A 19,829-nucleotide genomic window follows, 5' to 3' on the forward strand; every position below is an offset into this window, starting at 1 on the left:
AGACACCAAAATCATTCCTTTAAAAGTGTCAGCGCTGACAATCATCATCCTCCATCATATACCATATATGAACCATCATGTGAAACGAGACTGTGGCCACAATCTCGATCACTGGACCGGCCGACCTAGGGGACGGCTCACGATCCCTATCAGTGCACTAGTCCGAGTAGGGACTCACTCCCTAGTCAGACCCGAATTCGTTAACTATCAAAGTCTAGTAGGATAAAATCCCAGTAGACAATCAGATGGGCAATTCAAAACATAAAATCGGCATGACATACTATTTTAAACCACCCTTATTTCACCATAAACATATCAATTTCAAATAAAAAGTATTTAAGTAATAAAGCCCACCTCGAAAGCTTAAAATTTTCCTTAAGCAGCTTCTCGTTCCGACTTTAGCGGCCGTGCGAACCACCTTTTCGGAAAATACATAAAGTTCACATCAATCTCGGTAACGAAGACATTTTAGAATGAATGCACTCCAATTAAGATCTTTTAATTCTCTTCCTCGATTTTTCGTGCATTTTCGGTTATTCGGCGGCCGCCCAAGACGTCGCATGCGACGCCGGTCGGCCGCTTACGCTCGTTCTTTCTTTCGTTGCTCCTCGTATTTTCTGTGACGTCGAAAATAATTTCCTTAAAATTTATTTAAGCGTATAATTAAATTATCGTAATTATTTCTCTTCGCAACCATATTATTTCGGACTTGGGATAAAATTATTCGTCCTTCCAAAAAAATTACTCCGGGAATAATTAAATAAGTCATCGGCCCAAAGATTTATTCCCCCACCTTATATCTCCAATTAAAGTTTTAAAGCCCAACACAATTTAATTGGAGCTCAACTAACCAAAATATTTCATTTTAGTTTAATAGGCTCATTTAAAAAAATAAAAGGAGAGGCCCAACTTTAATTAAAGAATAGAGCCCAAAAGGAAAAAGATCCAATTATACTCCCATCCTCCACAATCGGTCAACCCCTCTTCTTCTCTCTCTCTTCTTCTCTTTCTCTCTTCCTCTCTTCCTTTTAAAATTTCCGCCGTTAGACTTGAACTCGCGGTCACCGTCGTTGCTCAGCGCCGGTGCCGTCGCCGCGACTGCTGCCACCACCGTGTCGTCGCTGCTGCTGTCGCGGGGAGGCACCGCCGCTGCTGTCGCAGAGAGGTCCAGCCGCCGGGAGGAGCTGCTGCCGGAGTCGCCGGACAGCGCAGATGCTGTCGCCGGCTCCCTCCCTTCCGCCAGCCGCTGTTTCCGCTGGAGTCGTCGGGAACGCCGCTGCCGGCAGCTTCCTCCTCCCCGAAACCAGTCCGAACCCGCCCGGAAACACTCCGAAAAGACCCGCAAGGTGTATTTTTATTATCAAGCTACGTACTTTGGGACTTTCGATTGCATACGGCGAGTGTTCGATTAATTTCAATTGTTGGATTGTTTGATTTATGTTAATTGTTGAATTTTCTTGTGGGAGGTTCATGTGTGATGATATGCAATGTATACAATGATCCAAAAAGAAGGGATTATACCTTCCAATAGGTTGGTCTTGGTGGTGAATGAACAAGAATGGTGAAGAATGAACTCCTCCTCCTCTTGCTTTCTCTCGGCTCTCTCTCGGTTCTCTCACTCTCTCTCTTTTTTTTGTGTAGTGTAATGTGAGGAGTTAGAGAAGAGCATAAATTGAGAAGTGGTGGTGACTCTTGGTTTGTGGGCATTGATGGTGGAAGATAGAAGGTGAAGGAGTTGGAGAAGATGAAAAGTGGAAAGTCTCCATGGGTGGAGGGGGAAGGAATCGGCCATATGTGTGAGGAAGAAGACAAACATTTTTAGGCTTGTTCCCAATTGTTTGGAAAGAAGAATTGGACTCCCAAATTAAATTAATTGATTTGGGCTCATTAAGTTGCAAGCCCAATTTGTATAATTATTTAGTTGGTCATGGCCCCAAGCCATTTAAAAGAAACATTTGGACTCTACTTTTAATTTGAGAAGCCCAAGATAAAACCGTACTTTATATTCTCGCATTTTTTTCGATAATTAAAAATTCACGGAGCTTTAATTAATTTCGTTATCTTGTCTCCAACAAAGATTAAAATCGCCAAACGCAACAATTTATATTTGGTGTTGTTCCAAATATAAATTCCTCAACCGTTCCTCGATTTATGCGCGCCAAGCACTAAAACCCATCTCAACATCTCATTCATTAATTGCCTCGTAGCAGCTTGGTGTTGTTCCACGTACTATAAAAAGTCCGGGTGTTACATTCTATCCACCTTAACAGAAATTTCGTCCCGAAATTTGCTCATCTCATAACGAACAGCTCCGAGTACTTCTCTTTCATTTTATCCTCGAGTTCTCATGTAGCCTCCTCATAACCATGTCGGGATTCCAAATCATTTCCTCTTCATCATCACATCCAACATCAAACCATTCATACTTCAGGATAACCAAATATAAAACACAACATTCTAACTTTCCAAAGCAAACACTTTCGAACTTCATTAACATTCAAAACTTTTGAAATAAAAATTTTCTTTAAACTTTCGCACTTTCAACAAAATTTCTACATCTCACTTTCAACTTTAAAACTCAAAACTTACTTTAACATCAACTTTCATCTTTCATGTAGAACAACAATCCATCGTTTCTCTTCAAACTTCATCATCTTTCTTTCTCAAACTATTCTCATCTTTCTTTCTCAAAAACTCTTCTATCCTTCTTTCTCAGAAACTTTATCACCTTGCTTTCTCGAAAACTTTCTCATTTCAAAACATTTTACCTTTTCTTTTGTTGAGCGCGGCGAGACGGAATGCTGAGCCTTCAATGAATACTCTTTTAATCTAGCGAAACGAGTCTAGACTAGATTGAATAAAAGACTCTCGGTCCAGAGCGGAAAGAAAAATTGCTTTGATACCATTCTGTCACGACCGCACTTCCTAAGGATAGGAAGCACGGGGAGTCGCGACTAATGGGGGAATTAAGAAGCGGGGAAGAAGGGGGAAAACAATCAAGACAATGCAACTTAACGATCAAAAGTTTCAAATCCCGAAGGTACATAACGTGAATGACATGGTTTGACAATTCCAAGGAAATAGAAGAAATTCTTAAAACGTAGAGTAGCGGAAGCAATTGAGAGTTAGCTACTACTATGTACGAAGACACAATAGTAACCAGAACGTTATTGATTAAAATTCTTGGCTCATTGCTCAACATCCTCCGCCTCCCGACCTCGCTCAACCTGCACATAGGGAAAACATATGCAGGGGCTGAGTACTTGATGCACCCAGTGAACACATGCCCGAAATACATTTATCATTTAAGTTATGTCAAGCCATCATAGAGTGAAACTCGGATTTTACTTTAAAAAGACCGAGAGACACCAAAATCATTCCTTTAAAAGTGTCAGCGCTGACAATCATCATCCTCCATCATATACCATATCTGAACCATCATGTGAAACGAGACTGTGGCCACAATCTCGATCACTGGACCGGCCGACCTAGGGGACGGCTCACGATCCCTATCAGTGCACTAGTCCGAGTAGGGACTCACTCCCTAGTCAGACCCGAATTCGTTAACTATCAAAGTCTAGTAGGATAAAATCCCAGTAGACAATCAGATGGGCAATTCAAAACATAAAATCGGCATGACATACTATTTTAAACCACCCTTATTTCACCATAAACATATCAATTTCAAATAAAAAGTATTTAAGTAATAAAGCCCACCTCGAAAGCTTAAAATTTTCCTTAAGCAGCTTCTCGTTCCGACTTTAGCGGCCGTGCGAACCACCTTTTCGGAAAATACATAAAGTTCACATCAATCTCGGTAACGAAGACATTTTAGAATGAATGCACTCCAATTAAGATCTTTTAATTCTCTTCCTCGATTTTTCGTGCATTTTCGGTTATTCGGCGGCCGCCCAAGACGTCGCATGCGACGCCGGTCGGCCGCTTACGCTCGTTCTTTCTTTCGTTGCTCCTCGTATTTTCTGTGACGTCGAAAATAATTTCCTTAAAATTTATTTAAGCGTATAATTAAATTATCGTAATTATTTCTCTTCGCAACCATATTATTTCGGACTTGGGATAAAATTATTCGTCCTTCCAAAAAAATTACTCCGGGAATAATTAAATAAGTCTTCGGCCCAAAGATTTATTCCCCCACCTTATATCTCCAATTAAAGTTTTAAAGCCCAACACAATTTAATTGGAGCTCAACTAACCAAAATATTTCATTTTAGTTTAATAGGCCCATTTAAAAAAACAAAAGGAGAGGCCCAACTTTAATTAAAGAATAGAGCCCAAAAGGAAAAAGATCCAATTATACTTTCATCCTCCACAATCGGTCAACCCCTCTTCTTCTCTCTCTCTTCTTCTCTTTCTCTCTTCCTTTTAAAATTTCCGCCGTTAGACTTGAACTCGCGGTCACCGTCGTTGCTCAGCGCCGGTGCCGTCGCCGCTGCTGTCCCGTGTTGCTCGTCGCGACTGCTGCCACCGCCGTGTCATCGCTGCTGCTGTCGCGGGGAGGCGCCGCCGCTGCTGTCGCAGAGAGGTCCAGCCGCCGGGAGGAGCTGCTGCCGGAGTCGCCGGACAGCGTAGATGTTGTCGCCGGCTCCCTCCCTTTCGCCAGCCGTTGTTTCCGCTGGAGTCGTCGGGAACGCCGCTGCCGGCAGCTTCCTCCTCCCCGAAACCAGTCCGAACCCGCCCGGATACACTCCGAAAAGACCCGCAAGGTGTATTTTTATTATCAAGCTACGTACTTTGGGACTTTCGATTGCATACGGCGAGTGTTCGATTAATTTCAATTGTTGGATTGTTTGATTTATGTTAATTGTTGAATTTTCTTGTGGGAGGTTCATGTGTGATGATATGCAATGTATACAATGATCCAAAAAGAAGGGATTATACCTTCCAATAGGTTGGTCTTGGTGGTGAATGAACAAGAATGGTGAAGAATGAACTCCTCCTCCTCTTGCTTTCTCTCGGCTCTCTCTCGGTTCTCTCACTCTCTCTCTTTTTTTTTGTGTAGTGTAATGTGAGGAGTTAGAGAAGAGCATAAATTGAGAAGTGGTGGTGACTCTTGGTTTGTGGGCATTGATGGTGGAAGATAGAAGGTGAAGGAGTTGGAGAAGATGAAAAGTGGAAAATCTCCATGGGTGGAGGGGGAAGGAATCGGCCATATGTGTGAGGAAGAAGACAAACATTTTTGGGCTTGTTCCCAATTGTTTGGAAAGAAGAATTGGACTCCCAAATTAAATTAATTGATTTGGGCTCATTAAGTTGCAAGCCCAATTTGTATAATTATTTAGTTGGTCATGGCCCCAAGCCATTTAAAAGAAACACTTGGACTCTATTTTTTTCGATAATTAAAAATTCTCGGAGCTTTAATTAATTTCGTTATCCTGTCTCCAACAAAGATTTAAATCGCCAAACGCAACAATTTATATTTGGTGTTGTTCCAAATATAAATTCCTCAACCGTTCCTCGATTTATGCGCGCCAAGCACTAAAACCCATCTCAACATCTCATTCATTAATTGCCTCGTAGCAGCTTGGTGTTGTTCCACGTACTATAAAAAGACCGGGTGTTACACGTCGTCATTCTAGAAGGAAAGCACGTAGCAATCAATGAGTCGCTCACTCTCAGCGTGAGCGAATATTCCCTGCCAAGATCGTTATACGGCTGGAGGTCGTGCTGCGCCTATAAATGGAGTATGTGCCACCACAAGGAGGGGGGATCCTTTACTTTCCGTCTTAGTTTAGCTTAGTTCAGTTCTCTAGCTTAATCTAGTTTTCTAGATAGCTTAGCTTAGCTTATAAAAAGTGTTGCTTAGTTAGAGAGGGCGATTGAAGAAGCACTGCAGAATACTTGTTATCTGTCGGCGTATTCTTAAGTTTCCCGCCGAGGATCTTCTCGGTTTATTTGCTTTCTTATTTTCTGAAGTGCTAGCTTAGTTTAAATTTCACGCTGTACTGTTCTAGTTTAATCAAAGTTGTTTTCGTTTTCATCCTCGCATTTACTGCTTTAGTTTCAGTTTCGTTACGATGTACTTGACCCAGTAGTTAAAGTTACCTTGATCAATTTAGCAAGTTTAATCCTGCCTAGAGTAAAATCAGTAGTTAAAAACTTCCAAGTTAAAGCGTGGCAGCAGCCAACCCCTGTTCACTATTCACACACTTGATACACCAACTTCTCTGTGGGATCGACCCCGAACTTGCCGCTTTACTGTTAAAGTAGTGCAAAATTGGGAGTTTACAAATTACGTTGGTAGGAAACGAGTGAGAGCAAGTTTGCATCGATCAAGTGGCAACGACATTTGCTAACTGATCCAATCGGTTCGGTTATCTTCAATATAACTTGGTCCGAATTCGCGCCCCTCTCGAGGCCTTCTAAAATGGCGCCGTTACCGGGGAAGCATGGTGTTATTTTATGTTTGTGCGTAGTGCGTAGGTGTATATAATTTTATTTCTCTCTTTTCTCATTTGTTTTTCCTACTGTTGATGAGAAGTTACCACCGCGGCGGCCACTGGAATCACCCTCTTATATACAGAGGCGCTAACGCTCATTGGAGAGTCCAGGAAGCCGGCGTTGTCACCACTCGTTAAAGAGAAGCATTAGAAGCAGCAGCAGCAGCCGCTGAATAGAACACACAACCACCACCACCAGAACAAACAGAAGCAGAGATGGCCCTCTCCGATAACGACTCGGGAATCGGTTCTCTACACGCTCATGACGACAGGGAGCCCAGACATGCCATCGTCGCTACTCCTGGGATGCGGACCATCACGATTAAGTCAGGAGTGCTGGCCGTTTTGTCCCACTTCTACGGTCTTTCGAAGGAGTGTCCGTACACTTTTCTGGAGGAGTTCTGCCGATACTGTGATATTCAGCTCGTGCCGGCTGGATCCACATCCGAAGATTACAGGCTCAAAGCTATTCCCTTCGTTTTGAAGGGCGAAGCGGGTGTCTGGCTGTCAAGGCTGCCAGAAGGATCCATCAGGACATGGGCCGAATTCCGCATGATATTTCTCGATCGTTTCTTTCCAGCATCGAAGATGAGTGCCCTGAAAAGGGAGATTACAGAAGCCAGACAGGAGTACGATGAGCCCCTCGGCCAGTACTGGAACAGATTCCAAGGGGCTGCTTCAAGCATGCCCTAACCCCAAGCTGGGGGAGCGAGAGATCTGCTCGATCTTTTATGGCGGACTCACAGTAGACAGCAAGAACGACCTCAATCTCGCAGCTCAAGGGGATTTCTCGAAAACCGCATTTAGCTAAACCAAGAATATACTGGAGAGGCTGATCGAGGCCAAGCGGTCGTACGAGATATCTCTAGGGAAGTATAGGAGATGAGTTGTGCACGCAGCAGAGGCGCGCAACGATGAAAAATTGGAGGCTCGATTCGAGCAAATGGAGAAGAAGCTGCTGGAAGCAGTGGAGAAGGCCAGGCCGCCACCACCACCTGCCCCAAGGGAGACACAGTATGTACCGCAACCGTCCCCACCAGAAGAACATCATTATTATTACTGCGAATTCCCCCTGAGGTAGAACTGCAGGCCCAAGTGAATGCCATTGGCCACTGGAACCCAAATGACAACTGGATCCAGGGGAAGCAGAGAGATGCTCCATGGAGGGACCACCCAAACTTTAGGTGGACCGATCAGAATCAAAGCCAACCACTCTCGACATAGTAGATGCAACCCTCTGACGGGCAGCCCAACTGGCCTGCTCGAATCCAGGCAGGGTGGCCAAGTGGACCTCAAGGGAACTGGTCAAGTGGAGGACAGTCTAACCGGTAAACCCGACAGAAGGAAGGAGAATGGGGGTACCAACACCAAGTCCCTCAGTTTAGCAACCAGGGAAGACATCCGAATAATCAAATGGTGAGTTATGTCACGCAGCACCAAAGAGGAAACCAACAAACCCAAGGGAACCCACAGTACTTCCAAGGAAACCAACAGAATCACTTTCCCAAGAACCAACCTAAGAGTATGGACCTTCCGGCTACTACCAGCAAGGTCATGGAGGAGGTCGTTTTAATCAAAGATATAACAAGCAGCAAAATGAAGGTCCAGGGGATGTGATGACCCTGCATCAGCCCTATGATGCAATGCGAGAAATACAAGAAGCCCAAAAGGAACAGAGGGCTGCTCTCGATATGCTTACAGAGCAGTTATCTCAGGTCGCCATGTCACTGGGCGAACTAAGGGGAAATGAAGGAAAAATTCCGGCTACAGTGCAGCCACCTATTGGGCGAGAGAATGTCAATGTAGTCTCTTTGAAATTAGAAAGAGTTTATCAAAACCCATCTGCGAATTCTCCAGCACCTGCAGACAGACCCAATCATGAAGAAGGCTCTGAGCCCAGCGCCCTTGATCAAGCCAAAAAAGAAGAAGAGTCTAGTACCCTTGAACAAGTCACTGAGGACGGAAAGATGATCGAAGCAGAAAATGATGCCGTGGAGATCCAACCTTGTGATCTTCCACCCAAGAAGACTGACCCAGGAGTATTCACCCTCCCAATTTCCATCAGAGACGTTCAAATGGAGCACGCAATATGCGACCTAGGGGCTTCCATCAATATTATGCCGTATTCTATATACGAGAAGCTGGAAGATACTAAGCATCTCAAAACCGATATGGTGATACAGCTAGCAGATGGGTGTTGCATTTACCCCGATGGAGTTCTGGAAGATGAAATCGTCAAGGTGAACAAATTCATGTACCCCGCCGACTTCTTCGTCATAAAAACGACAGAGCCAGGAGCGGAAGAATCTGTTGGCGTCCTTTTGGGAAGAACTTTCCTATCTACGGCTAGCACAGTCATTGACGTTCGCCATGGGACGATGCATCTGAGTTTTAAAGAAGAACAACTTACATTCGAAATTGATAAAGCTGTGAGGAAGCCGCAGGATAGTGAGAGCATTCAATCGGCAGACACTATCAGACCTAGGGGGCAAAAGTACCTACAAAAGGAACCCTTCAAAAAACCACCTTCTGGTCCCACTGAAGATGAACAGCTTAAGAGGGAAGCAACTGAATGGTTCGATGCAACGATAACTGGGGAAATGGATGATCAGGCCATTGAAAGGGCAATTATGGAATTATGCCAACCATCACAACCAGCCAAGTCAAAAGAAATCACTCAACCGGGGAGGGTCGAGAAACCACCTGATCAAGCCGACCTATTGAGAGGAATGCTGGAGGGAAATCCCTCGCCTACAAGGCAACTACTGTCTTTACCCACATCGTAAGTTAACATCAAGAACCTGCCCAACCAGACTCGTCAAAAACTAGTCGAGCCAAATCTGCAAGGACAAGGAGGACAAATGATAGAAGAACTGAGGTTGGGCCGAAAGGTGGTCAAGTGGAAAACAACAGAGATAAACCCGGACCTGTGCATGCATCCTGCCATGTTAGAAGGAGGAGTGGCACCCCACCTTGATTGACAACGCAGACTCCACCCCGCTTTGAGAAAGGAAGAGCTCATAGTGGGGCAGAAAGAATTACTCTTCCAGTGTCAACCCAAACTAATACCCAAAAAGCGAAATTCAAACTGGGCAGACCCCCCGAACAATCATGGCAATGCGAACACAGGCGGCGAAACTCCCATACCCTACCAACCAGGAGGAGGTCAGAGCCTTTTTGGGACGCGTTGGGGTCTATAGAAGACTCATCAAGGATTTCGCAAAGAATGCCCAGCCCCTGACGAAGCTTCTCCAGAATGACGTGAAGTTTGAATTCTCTGATGCCTGCAAGGCTGCGTTCCCGTTTCTGAAGGACCAATTGATAAGTTCTCCAATAATACGCGCCCCCGACTGGAATCACCCCCTTGGGGTGATGTACGATGCTAGCAACTATACTGTGGGGACAGTATTTAGTCAGAAAATCCAAGGGAAGAGTTACGTTGTCCTCTACGCATCAAAAACGTTGAATCAGGCACAAAGGAACTATCATGTGACCAAAAAGGAGATGCTATCAGTAGTCTTTGCATTTGGGAAGTTCAGACAGTACCTACTTGGGTCCAAAGTGATAGTGTATACAAACCATGCGGTAATCAAGTACCTTTTGGCGAAAAAGGAATCAAACCCGCGGTTGATCAGATGGGTACTCCTTCTACAGGAGTTTGAGTGGGAAGCAGTGGATAAGGAAAGATGTGAGAACAGAGAGGCGGGTCACCTAAGCCGAATTCTGCAAGAAGACAACGGTGAAGCCATTCCAGACATTTTTCCTGAAAAGCGCCTGCACCTGATAAAGTCAATATCTGAAAGACAGTGGATCTACCAGGAAGGGAGAATTGGTCAAGCCGAACAAGGAAGCAAGGGACAACACGCACAGAAATGGCCAATGTTTCCAGGTATGGCCGACTACTTGGTGGCAAGCGAGTTACCCGTAAGGGACAGAATGGAAGCATTTGTAGTGGACGACATTCCACTACTCATGCCTAACTCGCGCCAGTCAACAGGTAAAAGGAGTGATCGAGTGCTTATGGGGAGTCTGCTTGATCAAGCAACAAATTCTAAATCTATTAATCTGATCAAGTGACATTCCAGGGGAACCCGGTCAAGTCCTTGTTAGTGTAAATAGTTTTTAGTGTGTTGATTTTTATTTCTTGGAAAATTAAAAGTCGGAAGTGGAGGAAAGAAACTGATCAAGTGAAATTATGAGAATTTTTATCTGGATTTAATTGTCCACTTGCTCAGTACAACTTGAATTTAATTGGTGGTACAGTGATTGAGTTGATAAGGGCAGGAGATGATAAGACGTGTGCAGTCAGTAGAGAGGTGTCAGGCGGCGCAAACTGTCGCAACGAAAAGACATCTTGGAGAGAAGGAGGAAGCGTATCGGATAAGCCTTGCCACCTGGCATTCTGAAAAGGCGCGCTCGTATGCTAAGAGTCGCCGAGATCTCAAACAGGCTGGGATCTCAACAGTCGGGATTTCAATATAAAAGGGGTCTCTCTGATCCCACTTTTCATCAACTGCCATCAGAACATTTGTGCTATCCTCATCTAATTCTCTCCAAGTTCAAATGACCTCCAAGGAATCAACCACAATCATCACCAGAAAAAAAAATGCAAAGCACTCAACTCAATACTTCATCTTCTTCTTCAGGAAGCTGTATCAACAGTGGTAGTCGGAGATCCTTGTCACCACCCAACCCAGAAAACCCTAACCTTTCCCCACCAACCACCAGAACCCCATTATCGCCTCCCAGATTCATCGATCCCATCCAATATGTAGACCCGGCTTACATAAGGCGTCTAGACTCCTTACTCAGAAGTTTTCCCACCGACGCTGACCCTGCGGAGGTTTACACCTCCTTAAAAGCTCACCTAAGAATTTCTCGATCTAAGGGCCCCGCTTCGCCACCATCGGCAGAGGGTACGCCCACTCAAGACACCCCGTCACCACCTAGTGGCGGGAACCTTACATACCTTCCCAAAGGCTGTCGCAACCGGTTGAGGTTGTAATTAATGATGATGATGATGATAAGAGAAAAGATTCTCTGCCTCGCCCCAGTGATCTCCTACTCCGACGAAGGGAGGCAGAATGAAACCTCTTTTCAACTGAGGAGGATGACTCTGTCCCGGGAAGAACGCGCCGCCGGACGATGGACCAACTGCTAAAGGAAGCTAAGGTTTTAAGGCGGCAGGTGGATAAGAAGAAACGAGCAACCCAAAGGACCGAGGCAGTCGTAGAAGCAAGCAAGACTGTGGAGGACAGCCAAGTGAGAGCAGAGCAAGACAGCAAGAGGAAGGGGGAAGAAAGTATCCTTCCTCCTCCCAAGAAGGGCCATCATCCCAACCAAGGTGAGGGGCTAACTAACGCTGCCCAGCATGCCCCTCCACGCGAAGGAGATAAAGGGAAAGATACCAAGGAGAATGAGATCCGATGAACGCAAATGCCCTGTAGGCAATAAGAAAGGCCTGTGAAATGGAGGCAATAAGGAAGGCGTGCAACATCCCCTGTTCTACCATCTCGAAGACAGTAGTATTACCCTTAACTCAGTTTCTTTGTGTAAATTGTGATTTTCGATTCCGTTCTCACACTTAGTCTTGTGTATGGACTAAGTGTGAGAAGTTTATGAAAGTTGTTGTTTGCCTGTCCATATGTGTGTTTTGGTTATTGTTTTATCTTTTAGCATGTTTTGATTGTTGGCACTATCTCACACTGAGCCCAGTGTCTGGTCTAAGTGTGAGAAGTTCTCCTTGTTTGTTGTTAGTTACAGATAAGTCATGCATGTAAAAAAAATTTTAAAAAAAAATACATAATTTGATAGGCAGTATGCATGAAATTTGATAAGTGGAAGACTTGATTACTTTGTGGAAGAGTAAGAAAGGGGATTCAATGTGCTTACATGTAAAAACTTGATTGCAAAAACTTGATCAGTTTGAACGACGCAAGTATGATGTAAACGCTCAATTTTTAACCAACTGTGAAGCCTCTCTATATGTGAGTTATAAGCCAAAAGTAGAACACTTTCTACTATTTTTACAAAGAAAATTTTTACGAGAGGCTACATTTTAATATTTAGATGAAAATTGCACAAATAGTAAGGACTAAAGGCATTAGAACTTAACCATTTGAGCCTTTTCTTCTTTCGCTCCATGAACAAGCCTCGTCAAAAAGGGCACCCCCTTAGTCAGCCACTTTGAGCCCATATACACTTCTACTCGTTTCTTGAAGCCTTAAAACCAAAACTTACGTTTTATATCACGTGAGAAAATAGGTCAAAGAAATGAAGTTTTTCAGGGGATAGCAATAGAAGAGTCAAAATAAAAGGGTAGTCGGGTTGATCAAGTTAAGCAATCAGGTTGATCAAGTTCAAAAAAAAATGTGGTGAGAAAAGTTCGAGAAAAAGCGGGCAGGAAAAAGTTGTAACATGACCCAGGAAATCCAAAGTTAGGAAATAAGCCAAAAGGCTAAAGGTCGAATTTTGACCAAGTATCCAGTAGGAAAATAAATATCTCACTCTGATCCAGCGAGTTTAGTCAAATCTTTGGTCTTTTGACTCATGTAATTTTCTTTTTACAGTTTAAAATTTTAATTTTTAAACTTAGAACCCCTAGGACCCTACCTCAATACACTACTATCTTGTGCAGTCCGATTCGAGGTATTAAAATTGTGGCAATACCGAGAGAACAGTCCTAACATCTCTGGTGAGAAATGAGTGACTGAGTGCATCCAACAGTGGTTTAAATTGAGCAATCTTGACAAACTGACACCTTGATCAAGCAAACGCGAAAGAGAAGAAACATAAGCTACTGACAAATTGATTGACCTCAACCTCGGGGTATGATTGTTGGAAATTTATTCGGTCTAATGCATACATGTAAATATGTGTATGTCTTCTTTTCATTTTCTTTTGTTACTTTCTTGAAATGATCAAACCGTGCCTGAAATTTATCTTATCTTTTTCTTTCTTTTTTTCTTTATACTTGCGGACAAGTATGTTTTAAGTGTGAGCAGGTTGATAAGGCTCATTTCATGCATCGGTTTAAGGGTAAAATTTACGCTACTTGATCGGTTTATCGCGCAAAACAAGTGTTAAATGTGCAGGAATACCGCTTGACCAAGGCAACAAGGCCAAACTGATCAAGTGAGTACAAAAGGTGAAAAAGGCCGGATATCGGGGGAGTTGATCAAAGGGGGAGATCAAGCAGTTAGGAGGGGACCGCTGGCTTCTAGAAGAAGAACACGTGAGGAAATGAGCTGGATGTGGCGCACCGTTCTGTTATCAAGGACGACGTTCTAGAAGGGGACACGTGCCTACATATGAGACGCAAGGACGAGCTGAGTCATAAATCTGTTACAGAAAAAGCGTCGTCATTCTAAAAGGAAAGCACGTAGCAATCAATGAGTCGCTCACTCTCAGCGTGAGCGAATATTCCCTGCCAAGATCGTTATCCAGCTGGTGGTCGTGCTACGCCTATAAATGGAGGATGTGCCACCACAAAGAGGGAGGATCCTTTACTTTCCGTCTTAGTTTAGTTTAGTTCTCTAGCTTAGTCCAGTTTTTTAGATAGCTTAGCTTAGCTTAGATAAAGTGTTGCTTAGATAGAGAGGGCGATTGAAGAAGCGCTGCAGAATACTTGTTATCTGTCGGCGTATTCTTAAGTTTCCAACTGAGGATCTTCTCGGTTTATTTGCTTTCTTATTTTCCGAAGTGCTAGCTTAGTTTAAATTTCACGTTGTACTGTTCTAGTTTAATCAAAGTTGTTTTCGTTTTCATCCTCGCATTTACTGCTTTAGTTTCAGTTTTGTTACGATGTACTTGACCCAGTAGTTAAAGTTACCTTGTTCAAGTTTACAAGTTTAATCCTGCCTAGAGTAAAATCAGTAGTTAAAAACTCCCAAGTTAAAGCGTGGCAGCAGCCAACCCCTGTTCACTATTCACACACTTGATACACCAACTTCTCTGTGGATCGACCCCGAACTTGCCGCTTTACTATTAAAGTAGTGCAAAATTGAGAGTTTATAAATTACGTTGGTAGGAAACAAGTGAGAGCGAGTTTGCATCGATCAAGTGGCACCGACATTTGCTAACTGATCCAATCGGTTCGGTTATCTTCAATATAACTTGGTCCGAATTCGCGCCCCTCTCGAGGCCTTCCAGACTTTAACAAATTCATATTGAGACGAGCTATAGTCAAGGCTTGCAGCATGACCCAAAAGCATGAGGGAGGGATGGAGGGGCCGACTCTCAAAGATCAACGAAAGAAAAAAAATTCTCATTAATGTTGCAAAATCATGGTTGACATTTGCAAGTATGAAAATAGTTTCGCGTAAATATATGTAGTATGAAATTATCTATGCAAAAATCTTTCGATTAAATATAAGTAGTATAAAATTATTATCTATGCAAAAATCGACATATATAAAAGAAGAAGAAAAGGAAAAAAGCAACCCTTAATGAAACATAAATTTGTTGGATATATAGGATTAATACGGATTTATTTCAGACATGAATTTAGGCTGGTATGTAAGTAATTTTAATTTTAGTTTATAGATCATTTTTTACAATTATATACTCTCTCTGTCTCACGTTACTTGAGTCATTTCATTTCGCACTTGTTTTTAAAAAATGATAATAAATAAAGTGAAGAAAATAGAAAGTAAGAGAAAGAATAACGGAAGAAAAGGCTCTTTTATATTATTTTCTCTTTTACATTACACTCTTTCCGTTTTAACTATTTAATAGTATAATTTTTTCAAAACGAGTGCAAGAAAGAAAAGTCTCAAGTAACATGGGATGGAGGGAGTACTACACACTAGTGCATTTAAGAAAAAATTGTTATTTAATTTACTATTTAAATTATAATTTTAGTTGATTTATAGTCAATCTCATAACTGTTAAAATTAGTGAATTAAACTACTTCCTCCATTCATGATTAAATTTCTCGTATCTGATCGGTACGAGTTTTAAAAAATTGTTTGGCTTTATAAAGTAAGTGGTTAGAAAAAGTTAGTGGAATATGAGACTTACTTTGTATATATTGGTTTTATAATAAAATGTAAATGACATGAGTTAGTAGAATGTAGGATTGATGCACTATTTTTTAGCACTACAACTACTTGCAAGTATACAAGGCAGAAATAGTATAGCTAAAGGTCAGTACCGGGATATCGAACACATGGAATAGAATTACAACTGACTATCATATACTAAACGTCATATACTATTTAGAGAAACAAAGTTTTGGATATAAAAAATAAATGAATAAAGAAATAAAGCTAAAAAGATAGAATTAGGCAAATAGAGGAATTTCAAGCATAATGATTTCACTAACTCTTTAGTTATTCTAATTAGTTCTACGTTCATCCGACTCAAGTTTTACCACTATTTCTCTCTATCATGCATCAATAATCATGTCACAATTATTGTATGAACATATAAGATAAACCAATCAAAGCTATCATCGATCAAATATTGACAATAATCAAGGTAACGACCAATTAGTCGAATAAAAGCTCAAGAAAAATTAAGTGGAAACGAGTTCTGAACATTAAACATAAAAAGAACTATATAAAAGTCAATTACTATCAAACTTCAAAATTCTATTGTTTAGCAATCCATAGACAGATGAAATAAAATAATAATTAAAGTACGAGACATGAAATAAACAAACAAACAATAATTAGAGAAGGACATGTAGAACGCCCTGATCGGACTTCAGAATCGCTGGAAAATTGAGTTTGAACACAGGCGGAAAGGGCCCAGCGGGCTGCTGGACCGCTCCAGAACTGTCTGGGTTGCGCTTCAGTTCCAGCTTCCGAATTTTGATTTTTTTATGCTCTTTTTCTGCTCTATTTTGCACATTTCTCACAAAACACGTCAAAAATATCAAAATGGATAAAATATGCAAATAATGGACATGAAAGTGAAATAAGACATTTATTAGTAGACGTACGAAAAATAAAAATGGAGCATTTAATGGCACATAAAGGGAGTGCAATTTCTATCTTTTACAATTGTCTCATACAATTGAAATTTTGATACCCTAAGACATAACCAGAGACTATAAATTAACCATTGGATCAAAAATGGGTGGATGAGACTGTGTATTCGAAATCTTGAATTTTATATATATAGGTAAATATTCTTTCGATAATTTTGTTTGTGAGATGTTCCTCAGATTTTCATTCTTCGATTTTCGACACATTCAATGTAGCAATTTAACAACGCTCTACGATGTGCGGGCATCGTGGCGGCGCATTTCCGAATGAGGTGGTATGTTGTGGAAGAAGGAAGCTCTGTGCGGTGGTGAAGATTGTTAGAGCATCCACTATGGGACCGGCGCGCCTATAGCCCCGGCGGGGGCGGTCCCGGGGCGGTTTATAGTGAAGGAGATGTCCGCCCCCGGGGCGGACGAGGAAATGGGAGCGGTAGACGGCGGACGACGGATAGGCGAAATGAGGGCGAGGACGTGCCGGGCGTCCTTTCGCCGGGCCTATAGGCGCGCCGGCGGTCCTCGGTCGAATTTTTAATTTTTTTTTAATTACCTCTATAAATACCACTCTCCACCACCTATTTTTTCACCATTTTCACACAATCCCTACATTCACTATTTACACTTTCACTCTCAAAAAATGCACGGTGGAAGAAGACGAGGAAGCCGACTCCGACATCGAGTAGACGGTGGCAGAGTTTTTAGTTGTATTTTATTTTAAATATTCGTTGTATATTTGTACCCTTTTAATTACCTCATTTTCTAATTATTTACATTGCACTGATTTTAATTATACTTTATTGAAACTAAAAACATTTTATAATGAAAATTGATTATAAAATTTAGGGCTATTGGAAGTGTCCACCATAGTGGCCGTAAAAAATTTTTAGGGCTATGGACAAAAATTGGGGCGAGGCTATTGGGGTGTCCGCCTTAGAGTGGACACCCTTAGGATTGACCATGACATGTCCATAATCGACCATTTTATAGTCCAAGTATTTAGCTAATACATACTTCTTTGTACCTGCATCATCAGATGTAATACCCGCCCCTTTTTTTACCCTCTTTCGTTATGTTAATGTCGAACTAGAGATGTATCACCCTCTTCTTAAAATAAATGGAACTTGTTGCCCTTTGTTGAAACTTAATGTTATTAGTTCGCAAAAATAAAGGTTAAAGAGAATTGAATGAACTAAAACAATTTAATGAACGTTTAGGAAATAAAATGAACGTGATGAAAGGAATACGAAGATGTTTATCCCGAACTAAAAATGCGCGGAAACAAAATACATTAATCTATATGATCGTTTCACATGAGATTTGTGAATGGAAAGAAAAATGTGAAATACTATTCTATTACAAATATTCAGAAATGGCCAAAGGGCTATGAAATTGCTAAACTCTGGGCGTTTGTCTTCCGAGCACAAATCGCACCCACCGCGGCCCTACCCGATCAGCCCGTCGGCCCCGAGCAGCGGGCCCACGTCGCGGACAGCAGCGGGACGGCCGAGTCATTATCCCAACCTGCAAGACAAAACAAATTTTAAGGCTAATGAACAAGAGAAAGTAAAGAAAACTCTTAGTATGAGGAAGGAGACAACCCCTTTAGTTGGAAGACCAAAGACTTACCCAAAAGGAGCAAGTCAATGCTGCACATTCCTCCCCTCAAAGGAAACAGCCCCTGCACCCTCTCTTTGTACACTATGCAAGAACAAACAAAATGTTTAATGGCCAAGTACTAAGTACCCAAACTAGACACCATTTTACATTAAGATAAAGGAGCTATGAAATCAGAAAAAGGAAGATATGGTATGATTTGTAAACCTGTGAAAGTATCAGCCATTTATTTCTCCTTCGTACACCACACTCTTGCCTATAAGAAGCCCCACACCACCTCCAAAACTCCCCTCCACATACTTCAAAATTTTCGACCACTATAGCAAGTGAGAACGTGAAAGCTTGGAGTAGAGCTCTGAATTGCAGGCAACGCCTACACTCCATAGGTAATCAACTTCCTCGTTCCCACTTTTCTTCATGCTAAAAATCCGAAACTCACCCCTTTCCCTCTCATTACAACTAGGAACTTCAAGTAGGCAGTGAACTTTGTTGCTAAGGGCAGAGGATCAAAAAAGAAACAGGAGATTACCTTCAAGAGGTAACACGCACCTGCTTTCCCTTACCCAAATATCATCTCATCATATAGTTAAAACCCAACATAGCTCACAATAGGACTTTCACCCATGCATGACAGTAACAGAAGCATGTTTTATCATCACAACCATAGCAGCAACCCACAACCTCAAACATGCTAGGACCCCACATTTCAAATAGCTCTCAATGATCAAATAATAATTTTCCACATAGCTGCTGCCTTAAGAAATGAATTCAAGGTTAGAACTTCATAAAGGATGGGAACTTAGCTTAGAATACGAGGAACTGGCCGTCGGCTACAAACGGAGTCTGGGAGGCCACCGCGCGGGCTCCGTGGAGCGGAGGCGAATAGCGACCGCCGGCAGTGCATAGGCGCGCCGAGAAGAGGAGCTGTCGGGCGCCGGCGACGCGAGGAAGACGTCGACCGGGGAAGCCGAGTCGTACGGTAGGGACAGCCGTGAATGATAGCAGGCGATACCTCCTTGTTCTTTTGTTGTTAGTCGACGAACCAGCAGCGCGACGGAGGGACGGGACCCCTCCGTGACATCGGTAGAAAAGGGTAGTGAGCCCAGAACCGATGTGAGATTCGAGAGAGAGCTCGCCGGAAGGAGAAAGAAGGAGCCGTTTCCTCCTTAGGGTTTTCAATTTAGGGAAAATGTGAGAATGAGGGAGGAGCCGATGGATTTGGGTGAGAGTAGGTTAGTTTTGGGCCTTCCTCTTTTAATTAAGAGCTGGGCCAATAAATAAAAAAAAAGTGTGAGTTTGGGGCCTGCTCTTTAATTCTGTGATTGGGCCTCTTAATTTGACTTTTGGATTGGAAATCAAGTAGAGAAATGGGCTACTTTTTATGGAAAATAACTATGGAGTTGGGCCACTCTTAAAGGATTTAAAGTTGGGTTAAGAATTTAATCGCGGGCTCTCCAAATATTCGACCTAATCAAGAAATTGACCGTCCACTAATTAATTTCGCAATGATAAACTTAATTCCCGAACTTTAGTCTAGTACTCGAATAAGTGATGTTAAGAAATGATACGCTAATTAATTCCGAAATAATGCATAGACCTCGGATTTATTTTAATGATTGAATAATTTGCATAGGAGGTAATGCTCTCTTGACTATACAAAAATTTTGCGAGTCTCCACATAATTAAATCTTTCGATTTAATTAATGCTCAAGGACTTTCTATGAAATAAGGAAAAAGAATAAAATGATCATGCATTTAGGATGCATTCA

The 19,829-nt window shown here is 42.3% G+C and overlaps 2 long non-coding RNA genes across 2 annotated transcripts; one reads left to right on the forward strand and one right to left on the reverse strand.

Annotated features, from left to right (window-relative positions):
• Positions 1-987: 987 nt before the first annotated feature.
• On the forward strand, positions 988-2,003 carry LOC121758108. The gene is made up of 2 exons (XR_006041335.1): positions 988-1,561; positions 1,642-2,003. It is a non-coding gene; the product is annotated as an uncharacterized LOC121758108 (long non-coding RNA).
• Positions 2,004-17,715: 15,712 nt separating this feature from the next.
• On the reverse strand, positions 17,716-19,426 carry LOC121759441. Its single transcript, XR_006041658.1, has 2 exons — positions 18,073-19,426; positions 17,716-17,967 (listed from the first exon to the last, which is right to left on the reverse strand). It is a non-coding gene; the product is annotated as an uncharacterized LOC121759441 (long non-coding RNA).
• Between the last annotated feature and the right edge of the window lie 403 nt (positions 19,427-19,829).

This window comes from Salvia splendens, chromosome 12 (genome assembly GCF_004379255.2).
Source record: "Salvia splendens isolate huo1 chromosome 12, SspV2, whole genome shotgun sequence".
NCBI lineage: Eukaryota > Viridiplantae > Streptophyta > Magnoliopsida > Lamiales > Lamiaceae > Salvia > Salvia splendens.